The 20,837-nt window shown below is 51.7% G+C and overlaps 1 pseudogene; it reads right to left on the bottom strand.

Annotated features, from left to right (window-relative positions):
- Positions 1 to 9,321: 9,321 nt before the first annotated feature.
- On the bottom strand, positions 9,322 to 9,725 carry LOC127225570 (pancreatic progenitor cell differentiation and proliferation factor-like; annotated as a pseudogene).
- Between the last annotated feature and the right edge of the window lie 11,112 nt (positions 9,726 to 20,837).

Below are 20,837 nucleotides of genomic sequence, written 5' to 3' on the forward strand. Positions count from 1 at the left end.
CCTCTGGTTGAGGTTATCTTTACACAGACTGTCATCAGTGGCCCCTGTCTCTCACTCTGGAAGGCCAAGGATGTCACTTGCCTGAAGTGGGCTCTACCGTGGACCCTTGTAGGCTTGCAGCCAAGAGGTGAGGCCCTGTGAGGCTACACAATATCAAATGACCTCCTGTCCCTCCTGATAGAGATGGAAGAAGTCTCAGAACCCCTACTGTCTCAGGAGAGCCGCTAAGATCTGAGGCCACTTGGAACTTAGTCATTACCGCTCTACACCTGTAGGGACCCATCACCCTCCTTCCTTGTCCGAATGACCCATCCACAGTAGCATGGACCCCATTGCCCAGCATCCCAGACACAGCTGGACTCCATCCTAGAGCTGGTCCAGTGCCACGAGGCCTATACCCCGCCCAGGCCACGACGGTAGTGTGCTTCCATCCCTCCCTAAACACACCCACTTGAGCCAGTAGCTCAGTAATGGCTTTAAATAGCACAGTAAATTGATGATGGGAATCTAAAATATTAATGTATTCTAATTGAATATTCTACAATAAATTACCTGAGCACTTGCGGCTGTTTGATTTTACTGTCATTTCATAAGGAGCTTTCTGCTGTATCACTATAGCCACTAAGACAGCCAGGAGAGGGGACATTCTCTGCCCAGACAGTGCATACAAAAGCTCACCTGGTCCTCCACATGAGTGATTAAATCACAGAACACAGGGCTTCAGATCCTGCGAAGCCAGCAGTACAGCAGAACCTGGACACTGTGTAAATCACGGCGGTGCTTGTGGGGGTGTCCTGCCTGTCTGCTGGGGTGCTCTTTCAGAATTATCTCCCCCCCCTCGCCATGAGGCTCGGGAAGGGACCCCTACCTTGGCAGGGGGACATAGTGTGAGAGGGACACACTGTGAGAATGTCAGTCCCCCCGCCCCCAGGGAGTGTGCTTCAGCACTGAGCTGAGTCCCTGGGGATGCATACCAGGCATTCTTGCAGTTGGTCCTCTCTGCTGAGTGACAGTACATGCAGATCCCTGACACACTCTGGCTTGCAAATTCGTCCCTTCTCAGAGGTCCAGGCTGCAGGGTCTGCCTCAGGGGAGAGATGTATCATACATTCCCATGTATTGCAGGTCCAGCCAGATGCATGGTTCCGTGTTCCATCTGTGCAGCCTGCCTACTTCCCCTCAACCTCCTAACGCTGCTGCCCTAACACAGTTCCTCATGCTGTGGTCAACACCCAACCACAAAATTCTTTTCCTTGCTACTTTGTAATTTTGTTACTGTTATGGATAGTAATGTAAATATCTGATATGCAGGATATCCTATATGTGACTGTGGGTCACAACCATGGCTCTAGAGACTGCTGCAATGGAGGCCGTGTCTGCTTTGAGGCAGGAGGAGAGAGGCTGCAAGGAACACGCTCCTTCCCCAGGGCTGCTTTCTCCCTCCAAAGGTCTCCAGTGTTTTCCACTTTTTAAGGGACACCCTCAAGTGAATTTTTCTTAGTGTGTCATCTGTAGGAGTGTTAGTATGCTAGCTGTGCTTCTCCTTGTTACCAGATGCCTGACAAAGCAAGACAGAGGATTTGTTTTGGCTGGTGGTGTGAGACACAGTTAGTTCACCGTGGCAGGGATGGCATGGTGATGGGAACATCGGACATGGGCGCTTGCTCACCCTCTAGCGGACTAAGGGTCAAGAGGAGTGCGAATATTGGTGGGTGTCAGATCTTTTCTACCTTTTGTTCAGGTCAGTGTCCCAGTAGGTGGGTGGTTTTGCCCAGATTCAGGGCAGATCTTCCCTCCTCACCTGAACCTCTCTGGAGACACCTCACAGACAACCTCACGGGCCCTGGTGTTTTTAAGACTAATTAAGTTGATAGTGACGACACACAAACACATCACTTTTAGCCAGTTAGCCTGATAGAGATGATTTGACCAGGACCCAGAGAAATGCCTATGGCGACTGCCATCAAGCTCTGCATCCGCATTGACACTCTGCCTCCGACCGTGGACTGACCCCAGAGGTGGCTGGGCCTGGGGTCCTATAACCTCTTGGTCACCCCTAAGTCCTGAGTGGCATCTGTTCTGTTGCAGTGTTGTGTCTGAGGGTGTCCCGTCCCTTGGGAACTTAAGCTCCTGCTGGGTCCTGAGAGGTGGAGCATCTTAGGGGACAGGGAGTGGCCAGCAGGGTGGTATCCAACCTAGCGGGCCCACACCCCCCACCAAGGCTAAAATAAAGAGCTGGTCCTCTTAGTTGTTGGTAACCAAGGAACTACATACACTAGAGGCTACCTGACACCCAGTATGGCTGGTTGGATGTGCCAAAACCTTAGTGGCTTTGGAGATGAGTTTCCTGAGGAAGTAAAATTGGAAGGGAAACTGAGGGGGAGGAGCCAGGGCAGAGAGAAAGAAGAGGCTGTGGGTAGATGGCTGACTCTGTTCCTGCGGAGAAGCCAGAGGCTTGTGCTGGCTTGTTCCTGCTGGAGGGAACTATTCGGTGGGGCTTCAAACCCTCCCATGGCGGGATTCCTGCGACGAGAGCCAATCAGTTCCCTTTCTTTGTCTAGATTAGCCAATCCTCTGCAGTAGTTAAGCAGCCAGTTCGAGTAAAAAGGGAACTCACCCCAAACCCCAAACACACACGTCTGTCTCTGCTCACACAAACCCAGACACCATCTCTGATCCCCTTTCATTTTGGGGAGTTTCCTTCCCCCATTTCCCTTCCTCTTCCCCCTCCCTCCTTCCCGTCTCTGTCTGTCTCTCGCTGGCCCCTACCCCCTATCCCTACCATGCCTTTCTTGCTTTTTTCTGCCTAAAAAAACAACAACAACAACAACAACAACAAAAAACAATCTACCTACCTACCTACCTACCCACCTACTGTCTATCTACTATCTATAATCTATCTGTCTATCATCTATCTATCCGTTTGTCTGTCCATTTACGTATATCATCTGTCTGACTGTCTGTCCATACATCTATCTACTATCTATCTACCTATCTACTGTCTGTCTGCCTATCTATCTATCTATCTATCTATCTACTATCTATCTATCTAATCTATCATCTATCTACTGTCTGTCTGTCTGTCTGTCTGCCCAGGTGAGTTTATGTGTATCATGTGCACTCAGGGCCTGCAGAGGTTGGAAGAGGGCATCCTCTATGTGGGTGCTGCAAACAGACTCTGGGTCCTCTGCAAGAGCAGCTGGTGTCCACCACTGAGCTGTCCTTCTAGTCCCCCACCCACCTTTTATTCTTTAAATTGGTGCGTGTGCGTCCACACACATCTGTCCACACACGTGTACATTATACACATGAAAACAGAAGAAACACTGAGCGTCCATCTGGCTAAGCGACCTGTGGCTGCCATCTTGGATCAGATGGCCTCTGCGAACCCCCATCAGTTTCCTGTGACCTCTCTGCTGCAGACCCTGCCTTTGCCTCCTTCTGCTGGGCACTGTCCCTGCACAGAGTGATTTTTGTGAAAGTGGTCCCAATCCCCTCGCAGCTATTTCCGGGGCCCCCTCTATCAGGGGCCCCTCCGACGGCTTTGCATGGCTTCTTGTCTCCTCTAATATCAGTTTCCAGAATTAAACTACTGTCCCCAAGAACATTACTTCCCTCCTCCTTGTCTCCAGTCAATTCGTGCTTGGCAGTGGACAACCTCTCCAGTTAACAAATTCTGAATTTTTATTAGATTCAGCTGTGGATAGACCCCTTTCTACACGCCCTGTTTTATCCTCCTGGATCTTGCCAGCAGTCAAACTTATGAGCAATTAGAGCAGTGAGCAGCTGTCAAAGCCTGTGCTGACATCCGTAGGCACCGTCAGCACCGCCAGAGACGTGGAACCCAATTGGGAGGGACAAGCAGAATGCTGACGGTTGGTGCTCTCTGGATCACCACAGAGGAAGAATTCTCTACCCACCCTCAAATCTCCAAAAGGGAAAAGGATGCCCCATACTGTCCAGGCCAGCACTGGGATTCAGAGCTATAGACCACGCTCTGTCCCACAGCCCCTCTGGGGCTTTCCAGGCTGGCTCAGGGCCTTCTCTGTGCTAATCAGTCCCCCATTGCCATAAGGAATACCTGATAAGTGACCCATAAATATACAAGGCTTACTTCAGCTCCTTTTCGGAGGTTTCCACAGTGACCAAGGGACTCTGTGACTTTGGGTCTTGGTGGCACCAAGTGTGTGATGTTGGAGACTGCTTACTCAAAGGCCACCTCTTGAATACCTCTCCCCACCCTCCATCTCCTAAAGAGCCCACTACCTCTCAGCGGAGCCAGACTTGGAACCCAGCCACAAACATACACACACACACACACACACACACACACACACTTCAGAGTACACTCTGTTCTAAACTACACGTCCTCCATTTGAGTATAAAGATGGCTGAGACACATATGTAATGTCTCCTTAAGGCCATTGCTGCTCCTCATGCACACCGAACAGAGACTGGGCTGGCTCCCAGTGTGGAACCAGTGAGGTCAGGCCACACTTTGCTGTAAGCCTGCACGGCTCAGCAGCCTAGTTGATGGGAGTTTGGCTCCACCATGGCCCCACAGGCTTTGCCCCTGACCCTGTGTGGCTCAGCCCACCTTTCACCACAGACACTGTGGCTCAGCGCATGCTCCACCGTGGACTGCAGTGACTCAGCTCTCACTGTGCACCTGCATGGCTGGCTTTTAGCTCTACTGTCTCATCAGGCTTTCCTGGCCACGCAAGTGATGTGTCCCCTACGTGGTAGAGCGAGCACTTACAGAGAGACACCGTTCCTTCCGAGGAAAACGTCTGCAATTAGCTGGGGTTTGGGAAGAGCACTCTGCCTCTTCTTCCACCCACGTTTCCATTTAACATATTTTATCAGAATGAATGCCGTAATGAGCACGGAACTAGCTAACCCCAGCTGAGCCTCTGAGTGTGCCAGCTCTGCTGCCCGCCCGTCAGGCTGCATTCACGCTCTGATGTGGGCTTTTGGAGCACTGCCCTGAACACCGACAGGAAACCCGTGGGCTTCCTGCAGATGAAATGCCACAGAGTGGACCAGAATCACGGTCTGCAGCCTGTGAGCGTAGGGAAAACGAGGGCACGATGCAATGCGGTTGTGTAAAATGGACTGACGTGTGTGTGTGTGTGTGTGTGTGTGTGTGTGTGTGTGTGTGTGTGAGCGCATGGGTGCATGTAGTGGGCTGTTGTGCACACATGTATGTACAAAGTGGGTTTGTGTATGCATGTGTTCATGTTTGAAATGGACCGGTGTGTGGTGGGACATACACATATGTATAAAGTGGGCTGCGTGTGTATGTTTACATATGTATGTTGGTAGCAGGATGGTATGTTTGAATTAGGTTGCTGTCTGTGCACATGTGTGTATAACATATGAAGTGGGTTGCTGTTTGCTCATGTGCGTATGCATGCTGTATGGGGCTGGCTGCTGTATATGTACACATGTGCTGTGTGTCCAGCAAAACCATGGTTTCTTTGTTCTCCGCACAGGTTAGGAACCCAGCTTGCAAGCCTCACAAGCCAGCCCTGCCCAGCTGGCAGCTTCTGCTGCCTGTCACTGTCTCCAGCCACACTTCCCTATGTCTATGTGACCACAAAAGAAAATGCCCAGACCATGAGCCATCCCTGGTGGAAAGTCACGCACACGCAGCAGCTTCAGACGGGCCAGGCCACCCCTGGGCTCCAACCCTGCCTGTCCATCCCAGATCGCTGACCGTCTGGAGTGGGTCTCAGGCAAGTGTCTTTCCTCTAGGCTCAGCAGCGCACAGCTGACCCCCACCCCTGGGGAGGCATACAGGAAGCCCTTCTGGGGCATGGCTCTGCCCACAAGGGCATCCTATAGTCTTGTTATGTTTTCCTGTCTGTCTATACCTAGGAGTGGGAGGATAAAGACCAAGGTTTTGGGGAGACTGCATTGTTCCCGAGCCTCCCTGCTACCTGTTCCTGAACACACCTGGGTGTGAGCAGACCTGAGTCCTCAGCTCACGCTATCACCCACTCACTGACTCCCCTGGGGAATGACCTTGAGCAGACCTTCCTGGAGGCTGCGCATGACTGACTGGGAGTTGTCAGTGGAGGTTTCTGCTTGCTACTTATTTTCAATTTGGTTTGATGGGCTCATAGCCACATCTCCTGTTCATATGCTGCCTGGAGCCTGCTCAGTTCACACCTGTGTTCCAGAGAGCCTTTGAGATCTGTAGACTGGCCCATCTCAGAAATCAAGCCGGCGCTGAGGATGAGAACGGCTAGGGTTGGGCGGCCCAGGCCCCTCCTGCGTCCTGATGATGTTCAGGAGGGTCTGCGGTGCCCGGGCACATCTCTAAGACACACTGCTGTTCCCGTGGCCTAGGCTCGGCACGGAGGCTCCAGGGTGGATGTGTTTGGGCTGTTTTCTCTGTGTTGCCAGCCACCAGGTTCACAGCCACCTTGCACGGACACGATGCCGAGCTGCAGGCATGGCTGGACGAAACTCTCCTCAGAACAAATCGATGAGGTCAAACATGCAAGACTTGAGAAACCCTTCAGTAATGACAACACGGTGGTCACCAGATACAGCCACCATCTGGGGAGGGCTGAGGCTTGCGTATAGAATGGGGACCACAGGGCTGCCATCAGCATCTTCTTCGGAGCCATTGTGGACAGCGGGGCGGCCAACAGCCAGGACCTGAGGCCCCAGAAAGGGGTCTCCCCCCTCCACAGCCCTTCCAGGCTCTGACTCACAGGCAATTCCCGGAAGCCTCATGGCCCCCGTGGTGAGAGTGAGCACAGAGGCGGGGTACAATGCCACCGAGTTTTCCCGGGTGTGTGCCGCACGCACCAATGCCAGGGTTCTACTATACATCCCTTGCCACTCTTGGTTAGACCAGGAACGCCCCCTGGAGCAGACAGTAGCGATAGAGACGGGGGCCCCTGATGATATCTGCGCATCGTACACACACGTCTGCTCTGCATGGAAAGGACCGGGCAACAGGGCAGGCTGGAGAACAAACACCTCTTTCTGCATACTCCAGACTCCCGTGACTCTTGCAATGAAGCCCCAGAACCCTCACTCTCCTGGGGCTTTCCCCACGAGCCTGTCCCTGCTTTCAACCTGTGAGCCCTGTCACAGCTGTGTAATGCCCCACGGGGGAAAACAAACACAGCCAGATCACAGACAGGGGTCAGAGGCCAAAGGACACAACCTGAACCACACCGGCTTCCACAGACAAGACAGGGCTGCAAACGATCCCCACAAGGAATGGCTGCCCCCTGACAGGCCTGTTGGCCCCGAGGTTGCGCACCCGCGGAGTGGCCTTGCCTCCATCTTGCCACATTTTCTTTACTGGGTAGTGCCTCCCACACCACACTCACCCTGACGAGCTGCTGGGGGAAGGCCCACGGGAGTTCTCGGGCACGTTGATGGGCGGACAACCCAGTCACGCTTCTGCCTCCCCAGCTCCGCTGGAGCTCTGATGCTGGGGCCATGGCAGCAGTGTGTCCTTCGGGGACGGAGAGGGCTCCAGGGCCACCGTCTTTCCTTTCTGAGGAGGAAGAGTGAGAGGCATCAGGTTAGGGCGCATCTGTGTTCGCCTCTATTGGTATGGGAAACATGGTGGACACCGGAGAAGGGGCAAAGGTCTTGTCTTTTGTGGTGGAATTCCAAGTATAGTCCTTACTGGACTATGGCTAAGGGGTTTCTTTTATTTTTAAATTCTTTTGGTGCTTGGGACAGAACCCACAGCTTGTGCAGCAACAGAATTCAAAAGAATCTCACAAAAGGGTTGCTAGCCCCTATGTAAAGAGCTTTGTAAACTAATAATTTCTTTCATAACAAGACAGTTCATACCACAATAGGTGCTGGACATCCATAAACACAGCGCATCTTCTACTTAATCAAAATGCAAGTTAAAGTGATACACACATCCTTTCTTTCACCTGTCCAACTGACAAGATGAAGCAAAGTTCACCCCCAACATGGATTGAGGCTGACATCTGTCAGTGGTGGTGGGGGGTGGCTGAGGCTGAGGGCTTTGAGTAACAGACTGATGCTGAGTGGGTTAGGCGCTTCCTGTCACGATTCACTGGTGTAATGGAGTCCCCTTTCTGAGCTCCAGGCGTGGGTCTGAAGTCATGGACACACTGAGCACACACCCCGTGATTATCGACCCCATGGACAGGCAGCCAGACAGCCTCAGAGCCAGTCTTGTGGACAGACAGACAGACTCAGTGGTGACCCCATGAACAGACGGCCTGAGCACCCACCCTGTGGATGGACACCTTTACACGTTGCAGTCCCAGCTGATTTGCAGCTCTGTTGAACTTATGGTCATGCTCCTGCCTCAGGTTCCCAAGTGCCAGCTCTCACTTCTGGAGCCCTGAATCCTATGGAACCCTGAACCCCTGTGTTCAATGGGGCATGCGGTGGGTTGGAGGAGGTGCACATTCCCATGGAAGAGGGACCCTGGAGGCTTCTCTCCCTACTCCCAGGTTGTTGCTTTAAACCTGCTGGGAGCTGGAGAGGACAGGGCTTGCGATTCAGGCTGGCCCCACTCCTGCAGCTGAACACTAAAGGAGCTTGTTAGAAACACCCACTCCTCAGACCCAGGCCTGGCCAGCTCTGGGGTGGGCTGAATGCCTCTGTCTATTGAGTCTTTGGGGGAGGATGTTGTTCGTTTTCAGACACATGTTTTCATGGCTATTCTGTACTGGCCTGTCCTTGGGGGTTCTGACAGGACACACCCTCAGCTGCAGCCACTAAGGGCACCCCCTGTGCACATTCACTGTGTCCCTTTGAAAAGGGCCCTGCCCACCTCCCATCTTTCTCTTTCTGCTTCTCTGCCCTCTCTCTCTCTCATCTCCTTCTGTCTCTGTCTCTCTCTGCCTCTCCGCTTCTGCTGCTCTTGTTCCCAGAGGCCGGTCTCCCCTCTCCCCTTTCCCACTCACTACCAATTAAACAAACAAACAAACAAACAAAACCAAACCTCCACCCAAGCTCTGTCTCATAGGGTCCTTTTCTCACAGGCTGCTTTTTAAAATTACAACGGCAAGGTTCACAAATCCCAGATGCCAGGCTCACCTGTCCCAGGTATTATTAGGCATGAACCTAAGCCTTGTGATGCAGGATGCTACTGAGGTTTTATTTTCTGCTGGGTGCAAGGCACAGTTGCACAGTTGCACAGTTATGGGGTCAGGAAAGCTCAGTGCTGTGAACCAGTGTGGGGGGGAGGGCCCTCTCCAGCTGGTGTCTATCCCTGCTACAGCCTTCCTACTTTACAGGGTGGGGTGGATGGATGGGGCTCTGCCTAGCACCGCTGAAGTTGAGTTTGTTGAAGTTCTGCTAGGTCAGGACGGGGCCCTGGTGTTGGCCTGGTCAGGGTCGATGACTGGCTGCTGCTGCTTCATGGTTTCAGGAGCCAGGCCACGGGTGATCGGGCTTCTGGAGGCCTGGGAGGATTCTGCCAGGGATAGGATAAGTCGGAAGCTGTTTTAACTGGGACCACTCCCACAACCTAATGGAAGATGGACTCACTGCTCAGGAGACTCCAACACCGTGGTCATGAATGGGAGGGTGGACTTCCCGAAAAAGAAGCTGGCCCGCCAGTGGCCACCCTCGGCCTTAGGGAGAAGGGGGGTGTGAGACACGGAGTCCCTGGAGTGGGAGGGACACTCGGCACTCCCGCAGGAGCTGTTGCTGGGTGAGGAGGTAGCCACAAGCTAGCTGCTGGAAGGGATGGCTGCCATACTTCTGGGCCAGCGAGCTGCAGAGACCTCTGTGGAGATTGCTCACCAGAGACCCCTCCTCGGGACCTCAGTGCAGGGTCACAGGTGGAAATAACCCATGGGAGACTTCCCCTCCACGACTGGCACATGATTTGCACCCGTTGTGATCTCCTTCCTCTTCCTCTTCCTCTCCTTCTCCTTCTCCCCTCCCTCCTTCCCCTCTTCCTCCTCCTCTTCCTTCTCTTCTTTCTCTTTCTTTTCCCCTCTTCCTCATTTTAAGAGAGGAACTCTCTTCGCACCTCGGTCAGGCTTTGGGCTTATGATCTTCACGCCTCTGTCCCGGGAATAGCTGGAACCACAACCCTGAGGCCACCAGACCTGCTAGGCTGACTCTTCAGATCACATCTGCTGAGGTGGCCATACTCAAGCAGCTGGACCCTCCCGGAGGACAGCCTCTGGGAGGGGATCTGCTTGTCCTCAGTGCTCCTGGTGTGTGGTGTGGCAGAGCCCACCCGGCTGTCTCACACAGAGGTGTCTTTTTCATAGCAGCTGCCGCCGAGGCCTCTAATTGTAGACTGGGAACTCTAAGAGCCTCTCACAAACCCGCTAAAAACCCGGCTTTATCTTCATTTGCTTAGGGAAGTGCTTGCAGGGCGTTAATTTCCCCAGTGTTGTTTAAATAAATTGCACATATTTGCTTCTGTTTTAAAGCTGTGAGACAAATGTAATAACAAAATCTGAGAAAGTCAATGCCAGACCTGCACAGGCTTCTGCCCGGGAGAAGCACCCAGCGCTCTGGCAGAAAACCGTCGGGAGGCAATTAGTGTCCAGCCTGGTGCGGAAGGCACGTTCTCCCAGACATGTGAACATCCGGGCCCCTTCAGGACGCCCAGGATGTGGAGATCTGCTTGTTCTGGAGGAAGCTTCCCATTCTCCTGGCACATTCTCTGGAACTGTGGACACCTGCAGTTTCTGTGTTGGGTGATTGGTGATGGGTAAGGGGGAGGTACGCTTCCCTGTTGCTACTAAGCATTCCAGAATACACCCACAGCTGTGGGACACTCTGCACGTGTATGCACGTCCTGGGACACACACAGATAGGCGCGTGTTCATGTAGACCATGCCTGGACTCCTCCGCAGACTGCCCCTTGCCCAGTTTCTGCATCCAGTGTCTTGAGTGTCCCTGGACATTCTAACAGTTTCCTCCCATGCTCTTGTTCCTTCTCAGCCGGCCCCAGCCTTTTAAAGTAGCAGCTGCCGAACTGAAGCCTTGCTCACATCCAGTATGGCTGCTGCAGTGTGGATCCAGCTTCAAGAGGAAAGTCTCACCTCGTCCCTTGTCACTGGACCTTAGGGCAGCTGGAAGGTGATGGGTGATGGGAGAGGAGAAATCTGGCTGGAAGCATCCCTGGGCCTGCTTTCCCCAAGAGCAGTTCTCAACATTATGGGTGGCGACCCCCGTAGGGGTCACGTATGAGATATCCTACAAGTCAGACGTTTACGTTATGATTTATAACTATGGAAAAATCATGTTGATACAATGGCAGTGAAATGATTTTGTGGTTGGGGGTCACCACAACTGAGGAGCCGTATTAACGTTGCAGCGTTAGGGAGGTTGGGAACCACCATCCTGGAGTCGTAAGACTGTAAAGCTGTAAAGCTGTAAAGCTAGCCCTGCCCCACCTCTCTCTGGCTCAGGGAGGTCTGTGAGGAGCTCACTGCAATTGAGACCGTCTCCTGATGCTTGATCTCCCCACTTGCCCTGTGACCTTGCTTCCTAGCTTTGGGCTGGCGAGGCAGAGGAACCGGGCCAGGCTAGGACCGTGTGTCTCCAAGGCACACGCTGTGCAGTGAGACTGATAGTCGCAAATCTGTTTCATTTCCCTTCCTTCTCCTCCCTCCCTCTTCTCTCTCTCCTCAAGCTAGGATCTCACATAGCCCCGGCTGGCCTTGAACTTGTGATTCTCTAGTTTCTGCCTTGGAAGTGCTGGGTGCTTCACCGCTCACTTGTTTTTTCCTTTTTAAATCTGAATTCTTGGGATTAACCCCAGGGCTTCACGTTTAACGACTGAGCCGTATCTTCTGCCTGAGCTCTCATGAGCTGGGCAATGGCAGGATCCTCTGGTGGCATGTGCATCCCTGTGTGAATGTGTGCGCGCACGTGTGTGCGCGTGTGTGTGTGCCTGTGTACATTCATGCATGTGTGTGTATCTGTGTGCATGTGTGTGTATGTGTGTGTGTGTGCATTTGTGTGCATGCATGTGTATGTGTGTGTACCTGTGTGGGTGCTTGCACATGTGTGTGTGTGTGCCTGTGTACATTCATGCATGTGTGTGTATGTGTGTGTGTGTGGGGGGGTGGGGGTGTATTTTATCCAGGGAAGGCTGGGATGGAGGTTTGGCAGTCATTCCAACTGGTCTTGGGTCCCTCTTGGTAGGCTTCCTGGATCCATCTCAAATACAGCCACTTCCCTCTCCCTCTCCGGACCATGGAAAGATGCTCAAGCTTGAGGACGTGTATGTTGAGGATGTGTTATGAGGAGAGGGAGGCATGCAAACAGTGGTGGCCTGAGGACTTTCCCTGGAAGGTAGAGGGCTCTGGGTCATAGGCAGCCTGTGTTTGGAGAGGAAAGCAATGGCCACGGTGGCCCTATACCCCTGTGCCCGAGTCCGGGCTCCGTCCTGCCCAGGCCTTACTCTGCTCTGGAGGAGAGCTGTTGTCTGAGCAGGACCATGAGGATAATTGACTGTGGCTTCTCAGAGAGGTCCCCAGGGCTGTTCTGTATTAGCAAGAAGCTGGGTCAGTTCCCTGCAGGCTCCATTCACAAGTGGCAGATGAATAATTCAACACTGATCTGGGACAGGTTTTAAGTAATCACTTTTTTTTTTTGAGAAAGGGTCTCACTCTGTAGCCTTGGCTGGCTTGGAGCTTGCTACACAGACCAGGCTGGCCTCAAACTCACAGAGATCTGCTTGCTTCTGCCTCCCAAGCACTGGGACTAAAGGTCTGTGCCACCATGCCCTGCTCACCATACTTTATTTTAAAGATAATCAATTATCAAGTTGGAATATAATGTAGAAAATGACCTTTTCTCATGGTTTCCTGATGTCCAGCCTGCTCATCTTTTGCGAGGAATCAAGCCAGAGCCTGGGTTTCAAAGTCAGTGAAATGGACAGGTAAGGCCACACAGGACAGTGTGAGTGACAGAGTCTAGGGTCAGAAATCTCTGAACACCTGTCTCAGGGGTGTGTGCATCTGCCTTCATCATCTTAGTTTGCAATGGGAGAGATCGGGTTTGCAGTACGGGAATTGGTTTACAATAGACATTGATCATTGTTTTATAAATGTCCTTGTGATGGCAGTACAGAGGGCTGGCAGACCTGTTCTAGGCCTCTGGGCTTGGCACGGCAGGTTCCCTGAAGCTGGTGTGTGTCTCTCGAATGGAGCTATACTACCAGTGAAATCTTAACAGTGTGTGTGTGCCACAGCAGCGTGCAGAGTTGTGCAAATGGCCGTACAGGTGCAGGAACTCTGAGAAGACCTAGAAAATGAAATGGATGTTCCAAGCTAGAGCAACCTTGCTCACCTCACAGAGCTATGGAGGAGTGGGCAGTCAGCATTGGGCTATTATAGGTGTCATCTCCTGGACGCTTGTGCAAAGTCCCTTGAGGGACTGAATTTCCCATTGTTGCCCAGAGAAGGTGCCACATTTTAGCTCAGTGGAAGATTGCTTCAAGGTTGCCAGATGCCAGCTCTACAATGCTGGGCTGCTGAATGAATGGGCTGACCTTGGGGACAGGTGACCTATCATGACCATGATGCTCTCCCAGCTCCCCAGTAAATGGGTCTGGGTGAACGTCCTGAACGTCTCTCTAACACCTTTAAGTCCTTCCAAGTTTGAGAAAAGGGCACATGTCAGAGTCTTTCTGATGCAATAAAAGTGGCTTATAGAAGCCATCACATCAGTGTCCAAGGGGCATACAACAGGGCCCTGAGACACAGCCAGGTGTCACACTGCCAGCCTCACCTCGTGAGAGGCACTCATCAGCTTTTGTTACCCATGTGACTCTTCGGGAATGTCTGTGGCTGACAGCACAGCCCCGCCAACCCCCTAATGCTGACACATGGTTTTCATAGGGTGCCAGAAGCTCTAGTTTGCACAAACAGGCAGCGAGAGCTGATTGGGCACAGAACAAAGGGGAGTGTGTGGAGAGATAGTTTTGTGGCCCCATTTTCTTCCTCTAAGTCTTCTGGCCAGGAAATCCCATCAGGAAGGAAATGATAAATATTGGTGACGGTGACAAACTAGAGATCTGCCTTCTTGCCTAAGTACGCCAGAGTAGCACGCGTAAGTCCCACCCCCACCCAGCTAAGGTTCCCCTCCTGCAACAGTAAAGGCAGAGGAGGAAGTGTGTGAGGAAGGCATGCAGTCTCAGCCACTTGCTAGGCTGAGGCAGGAGGACCCGGAGCTCTTAGTGAAGTCCTGGAAAAAGGGAAGAAGAAGGAGCTGGATACAGCTTTGTGGTAGAGATCTTCCCTAGCATGTACAAGACCCTGGCTTCCACCCACACTACGGAAGTAAAACAATACCATAAAAAATAAAATAAAGGAGAGCAGACAGAGGTGAGTGGTGGGCAGGGGAAGCTGATTGGTGGGAGGGGCCTGAGGTCACAGAATTCCTTCCTGTGAAACGACATTGGGGGCTCAGGGCCATAGCCAGGGAAAGGGTGTCTAAGGATGTCTCAGCTGGTAAAGCACTTGCTGCATAACCCTAGAGTGCTGGGTGGATCCCCCCAGGACCCATGCAAGGGTGGAAGGAGAAAACCTGTTCCACAAAGTAGTCCCGTGACGTCCGCATACACACAGTGGCATGCATACAGCAACACACACATTCACACACAGAACAGAAATACTAGGCAGAGTGGCAGAGGCGGGCACCACAGGAGCTCCACGGACTCATCTTAGAGCCTCTGCTAAATGGTGGCTGAGGACTGGGCGTAGGCAACTGAAAACTTGGTGTGTGTGGTGGGGGATGGGAGGTGGGGCTGGAGTCATGTGGAAGGACATGGGCTTCGCCTGGGTTCCATTGCCAAGCACAGCCTGTCAGTGCAGGGCCGCCCGGCCGCTCAGTAGATATTACATGCATCGGGCTGTATGTGGGAGGGGAAGACCTCTAGCCCCAACCCCAGGTAGATAGATGGTGTGCCCAGCAGGGAAGGTTCTGGGATCTTCAAAACCCTTTCTACCTCCTTCCCTGGCCTCTCCCAGCATCCAGCAGCCATCAGCTGCTTAGCTAGCAGCTCCATCCTCTTACCCAGCAGCCTTTGCTGACACACAGCTCCCAACGCCTACAGCTCGTTTATGCGCTGGGCACCCACAATGTCACGGTATCATAACCTAACAGCCCTGCTCCCTCCAAAACACAGGCACATGTGGAGACATGCCGGGCCACACAAACAATTTGTGTCTTAAAGTCTGGCGTTCTCAGATCGCTAACTGGGTCAAAACAAAGCATTTTTTTTTTTTTTTTCTGTATCGTGAACGGATTCACACTGGAATAGGGAAGGGTGAGATATTACAGCCCCCAAATAAATCTACTGATGCCTGTCTTCCATTCCTCTGTCCTGTGTCTGAATTTCCCCAGAGTTCTAGATTCAACTTGTTTCAACAAGGGCAGCTATGTGGGTTTCCCCCACTGCCGAGCCTGGCATTGCTTTTAACTGAGAGTGAGTAGATAATTAGGCTTCTCTCCTCTCCTCACTTTGTCCCCCCCCTCCATCCTAGAGGAGCATTGAGATCTGTACACTTTATTCCTTTGCCTCTTCCCTTTAAGTGTATTCTGGAAAGGGTCCATTTTGCTTGTCTGCAAGCATACACATTTAAAATATTTAGCGAGGTTTCTGTCTGCAGACTTCTAGCTGGTTTCCATAGTAGCCAAGGAACAGCTAAGGCAGAATAAAATGGCACTTGACAAACACAAAATAAAACAACAGAAAGACAGCCACATTCACAGACAGAGCACTGAGCTACCATACACATGCCTTTGCACGGATTTTCTCTGAAAAGGCCCCAGGTGGGCGATGAATGCCATCCTTGCCCCAGAAGTCGGATGTTACTTAGTTTTGATTGTTTGCAAAACTGAGATGCTGAAATCCCACCGAGACGTGCACAGGAAGGCTTTCTGAACAGTGCAGGGTGATTATTCTATCTGCAAGGACAGTTTGGGCTCAGACCGTCTGTGTGCAGGGTATTGATTGAGGCAGTTTTTAATTTCCTCATGACCATAATATACAATGGTGAATCAGGTGCTGTTTGAGGACTGGAGGCCTGGGTTAGTCATCAGGTTATGTCCTGAGTTGCAGCTCTTAGTCCCACCACCCTGGGCAGAGCAGAGAGTGTGGGCTGTGAGTCCCACCACTCTGAGGACTTCAGAGTTTGGGCCGTGAGTCCCACTACCCTGGGCACTGGAGACTGCTGGTAGCGTCCCCGACCTTCACCCAAGTAACACCTGATATACCACCCACCAAAACAGCCGGAATGGTTCCAGACATCACCAAATGCCCTGGATGGGAATAACGTACTCCAGAGAGTTAAGAAAATTATGTGTAGTGAGAAATACCATAAACAAAACTGCCCTTTAGTTTTCAGAACAAAGGAAAAAAAATAAAACAAACAAAAAACCCAAACAACAACAACAACAAACCCACACTCACTGTAAGAAAATAACTGGCCTCAGTCTGGAAAGTGAGGGAACTTGCCTCTCTCCTTGCTGGAGTTGTTCATGGGACCAAACACCTCCTGCCTTGCTCCTTTGGCGGGTGGAGCAGAGAAGGAGCCCGCTGATAGCCTTTCCTCACGGGCACCACACACAGCCCAGCTGTGCTGTTGGCTACCTGAGGCTGGTGTCCTGACCTGTATCTGAGGGAGTTAGGGTCACACACGGCCTGTCCTCGTAGGCAGTCTTGGCCCTGCACACTTCCTCATTGTTGACTCACGGCCTTTCGCTTTGGAGTCCACTCCCAGATGGACACCGTGGGGGGGAAATGTGCATGTGTGGTCTGCGATAACGCTGGTGTTATTTTCATGTTGCACACCAGAAGGGGAGGGGTCTGGAGGCACAGGCTGTAATCCTTGCTTCCCTGGAGGCAGAGGCAGGGATGATCACCTTTCTCTCTGAGGTCACATCCACATAGACACCATGCGATCTTGCACGTGTGACACACACACACACACACACACACACACACACACACACACCTTTAATGAGAAATCGCAGGTGAGTGATGTCATAGTCAGTGTTGGGGCTGGATGCCCCTCATAGCACAGCGACCCAATATCGTGGGTCACAAGGGGCTACGACACACTGGTGGATCTTACTACCGCCAAGTGCTCTTGGGCTCTGGTTCTACCTGTGTCCATCTTCTGTAAGTCCCCCTCCCCGTCCCCCCCCCACTGGCCGGAAGTCACAAGAGACACATGAACCGGGGACCATATGTGCCTCCTGGTCCCTGGGCACTGAGCCCTGACCTGCGGAGTAGGGGAGTCATGAAGTCACCAAGGACAGTGACAGAGCTCTCACAGCTTGCCGGCACTTTCCTGGAGTCTCCTTGAGCGCCCTCTTTCACTAATTTCTGAGACACAGCTGCATGACCTACACACCCCTAACGCCTCTAGAGGCTTCCCCGGGCAGCCCCTGCCTCTTGCACGCACGTGTGCACACACACACTCTCATGTGCAAGGTCCTGGGTCACTTTGGTCTCGGTGTTCTAGGTCCCAAGGCCTCCTGCAATGAGAGCCTCTGAGCCGCTAAGTGTCTAGCTTAGGTGTCGGAATACGAGGCTTCCAGAACTCACTGAGGGCAGTGTTAGCACTCAGGCATCTGTGCTGGCCTGTCCTTGGGGTTCTGACAGGACACGCCCTCAGCTGCAGCCACTAAGAACACCACCTGTGCACATTCACTACGTTCCTTTTAAAGGGCCCTGCCCACCTCCCATCTCCTCCTCTCTCTCTCCTCTCTCTGTCTCTCTCCCCCTTTGTTCTGCTCTCTCCCCTCCCTCTCCCTCTCTCCTCCCCTCTCTCCCCTCCCCTCTCTCCTGCTGCTCCTGTCTCTGGAGACCTGTCCCCCCCCCTTACCTTTCCTCCTTTTGTGATCCCTTTCCCTAATTAAAACCCTTCTGCTTTAACTCTGTCACATGGCAGCTTTTTTAAAATTACAACAGGTGGGGCCTACGGGGCCGCAGCCCCTTCTTAGGGCACTGTTCAGCGGGAAGGACTACAAGGTCTGGGTGTTGATGGCCTCTGGGAGTGGCTGGAACTATTAATCAGACTCTGCCTTTCCATTTTCTCATAGGCAACATGGGGCCTCAGTGCAGAAACAAGGGTGACTACCAGCTTTCGGGACGGGGTAACCACCCATGATGAGGGGAGGGTGAAGGGAAAGTGGGTGCTGAACCATGTGGACGTGGCACTGAGCTACCAAATGGGAGGGTAACGGACCAGGAAGGAAGGGAGCTCTGGGCTGAGGGATAGGGTGATGGACCCGGAGAATAAGGGGGCGGGCCCAGGGGATAGGGGATGGACCCAGAGAATAAGGGGGCAGGCCCAGGGGGATAGGTGATGGACCCAGAGAATAAGGGGGCGGGCCCAGGGGATAGGGGATGGACCCAGAGAATAAGGGGGCGGGCCCAGGGGATAGGATGATAGATGCGGTGAATAAGGGGGCGGGCCCAGGGGATGGGGTGATGGACCTGGTGAATAAAGGGGTGGGCCCAGGGGATGGGGTGATGGATCCGGTGAATAAGGGGCGGGCCCAGGGAATAGGGTGATGGACTGGGGCTTTTGGACCACCATGCCCCTTGCAATACTGTCAACAGGCTACAGAACGAAGGAGTATGGACTCAGGGGTGGATCCTCAGCCAACAGAGGCTTATTCTTTTCCAGTGGGAGGCCAGAGTCCACGATTAGCTGGCTGAGGCTGAGGGGCAACTCCTTGCCTGCCTGGCTCCTGGCACGCTGACGGTGCCTTACAATGTGGGGATGTGGAGATGCCATGTCCTTGTGTTCATCCCTTGACCAAGTCCTCCCCGTGACTCTGCGTCTAAGATGACCCTTCACAGGGTCACCCATCATTGTAGATGCAACCCATCGCAGAATCCATCTTCCAATGGGGTCGAACACCTTCCATGGCACTCTAGGTTGGGACACAACTGAACCCACAGCAGCTGCCTGTGGACGGATCCTTCAAAAGTGCTGACGTGTTACAAGACCTAATATTGGTTTCATAAACAACAGTGTCTTTTTGGCAAACTGTACCCACAGGTCCCATTGCCACATCTGAGCACTGTACCAGCTGGGCAGACGGCGGCGGGGAAGCTTCATCTTCAGTATTTACCGCAAGGCCGCGTGCCGCTCAGATTCCTCAGGGGCACCTCATCGCTCCTCTGGGAAATATGTGACCTCATTTGCATTTTCTAATTGAATTGCTATCGGCTTTCCTGGAAGACTGCACAAAAGGACGGTCTTCCAGATTGGAGCATCACTCGCACCGCACACGGAAAGGCGGCCTTTAATAGCTGCCGGGGGGCTTGGGCGGGGGGAGGAGAGAAGTTGCCAAATTTTTATGGTTCATCTAACTGTAAAGCTGTCGGTTTTACCCAGAGCCACGGAGAGTCGCTAAAATAATGAATGGGGAGGCGTTGGGCGCAGAAGAGAAATGAAATGAACAGAACCGAGAAATGAGGGGATCCCTCGGCAACAGTCCTCGAGGGATTTACCCAGAGGCCCCCTTTCCATGAGCGCTTCCCCAGAACTTAGACATCTGTGGACTCTGTTTACAGGCAGCCATTCTCCTCTCTAGAACCTTCTATAACAGGACTCTTGCTTAGGGTGCATCTCCATGGGAGTTCACTTTCAAGCCCTGCTGGGAAGCCCTTGGCATATGTATTTTTGAGTGTGTATGTGTGCTTGTGTGTTGCATATGTATGTATGGCCGTGTGCAAGTGCAATGTGTATGTGTGCATGCATGGAGCGTGTGTACATGTATTGAGTACTTGTGTGCAGTGCATGTATGTGTTGTATGGTTGTAGCATGTGTGTCCAAGTAGTGTGTATGTAGTATATGTGTACAAATTTGTAATGTATATGTAATATATGTGTGGGCATATATAGTATGTGTTGTATATGTGTACATGTGTATTGTTTGGTGTCTGTGTGTGTGTGTGCATGCATGCATGTAGTGCATATGTACACATGCATGGGTATGGTTAGTGTTTTATTTCTGGTATCATATGTGCTATATATATTTATGTGCATATGCATATATTATGTGTGTGTGGTACTTGTATGTCTGGTTTAGTGTATGCACGTGTGTGTGGTTTATATGTGTGTGTGCAATGTATGTATTTGCATGTGTTTATGTGTAGTACATTATGTGTGTACTATATATGTGTGTGTGATGTATCTATCGTAGGTGTGCATTTGTGTAGTGTTGCATATACAATATGTGCGTGTAGTGTATGTTTATGCAGTGTATGCATGTGCAGTTTATATGTATAGTGTATGCATCTGTGTATTTCTGTGTAGTGTGTGTGTGTATGGATATAGTATGAGTGGGTATATCTATATGCATGTGTATGTGTGTAGTATAGGTATGTGCAGGTGTGAAGTGTGTATAATGTATATGTGTAGTGGATGTGCATGTGTGTATCTATGTATTATTTATGTGTGCATATATGTATTGTGTATGTGTGTATATGTATTGTGCATGATTGTGTATGTATGTATCGTGTATGTGTGTGTATGTATTGTGCATGTGTGTATATATGTATTGTGCATGTGCTTGTGTATGTGTATATATGTATTGTGCATGTGTGTATGTATTGTGCATATGTGTATATATGTATTGTGCATGTGTGCATGTATGTATTGTGCATGTGTGTATGTATGTATTGTGTATGTGTGTGTAGGCTGGAGGTCAACATCAGTGCCATCCTTGATTGCTCTCCCCTTTATTAAGCAGGAACAGCACAACTTTTCCTCCAGGTCACAGATCAAAGTTCTTGAACATTGCAGGTCGGAAGGTGAACTTGAATATATTACATGAGAAGTTGAGTAACCATTTAAAATACAGTCATTA

The sequence above is a fragment of the Phodopus roborovskii genome, unplaced genomic scaffold (genome assembly GCF_943737965.1).
Source record: "Phodopus roborovskii unplaced genomic scaffold, PHOROB, whole genome shotgun sequence".
Lineage (NCBI taxonomy): Eukaryota > Metazoa > Chordata > Mammalia > Rodentia > Cricetidae > Phodopus > Phodopus roborovskii.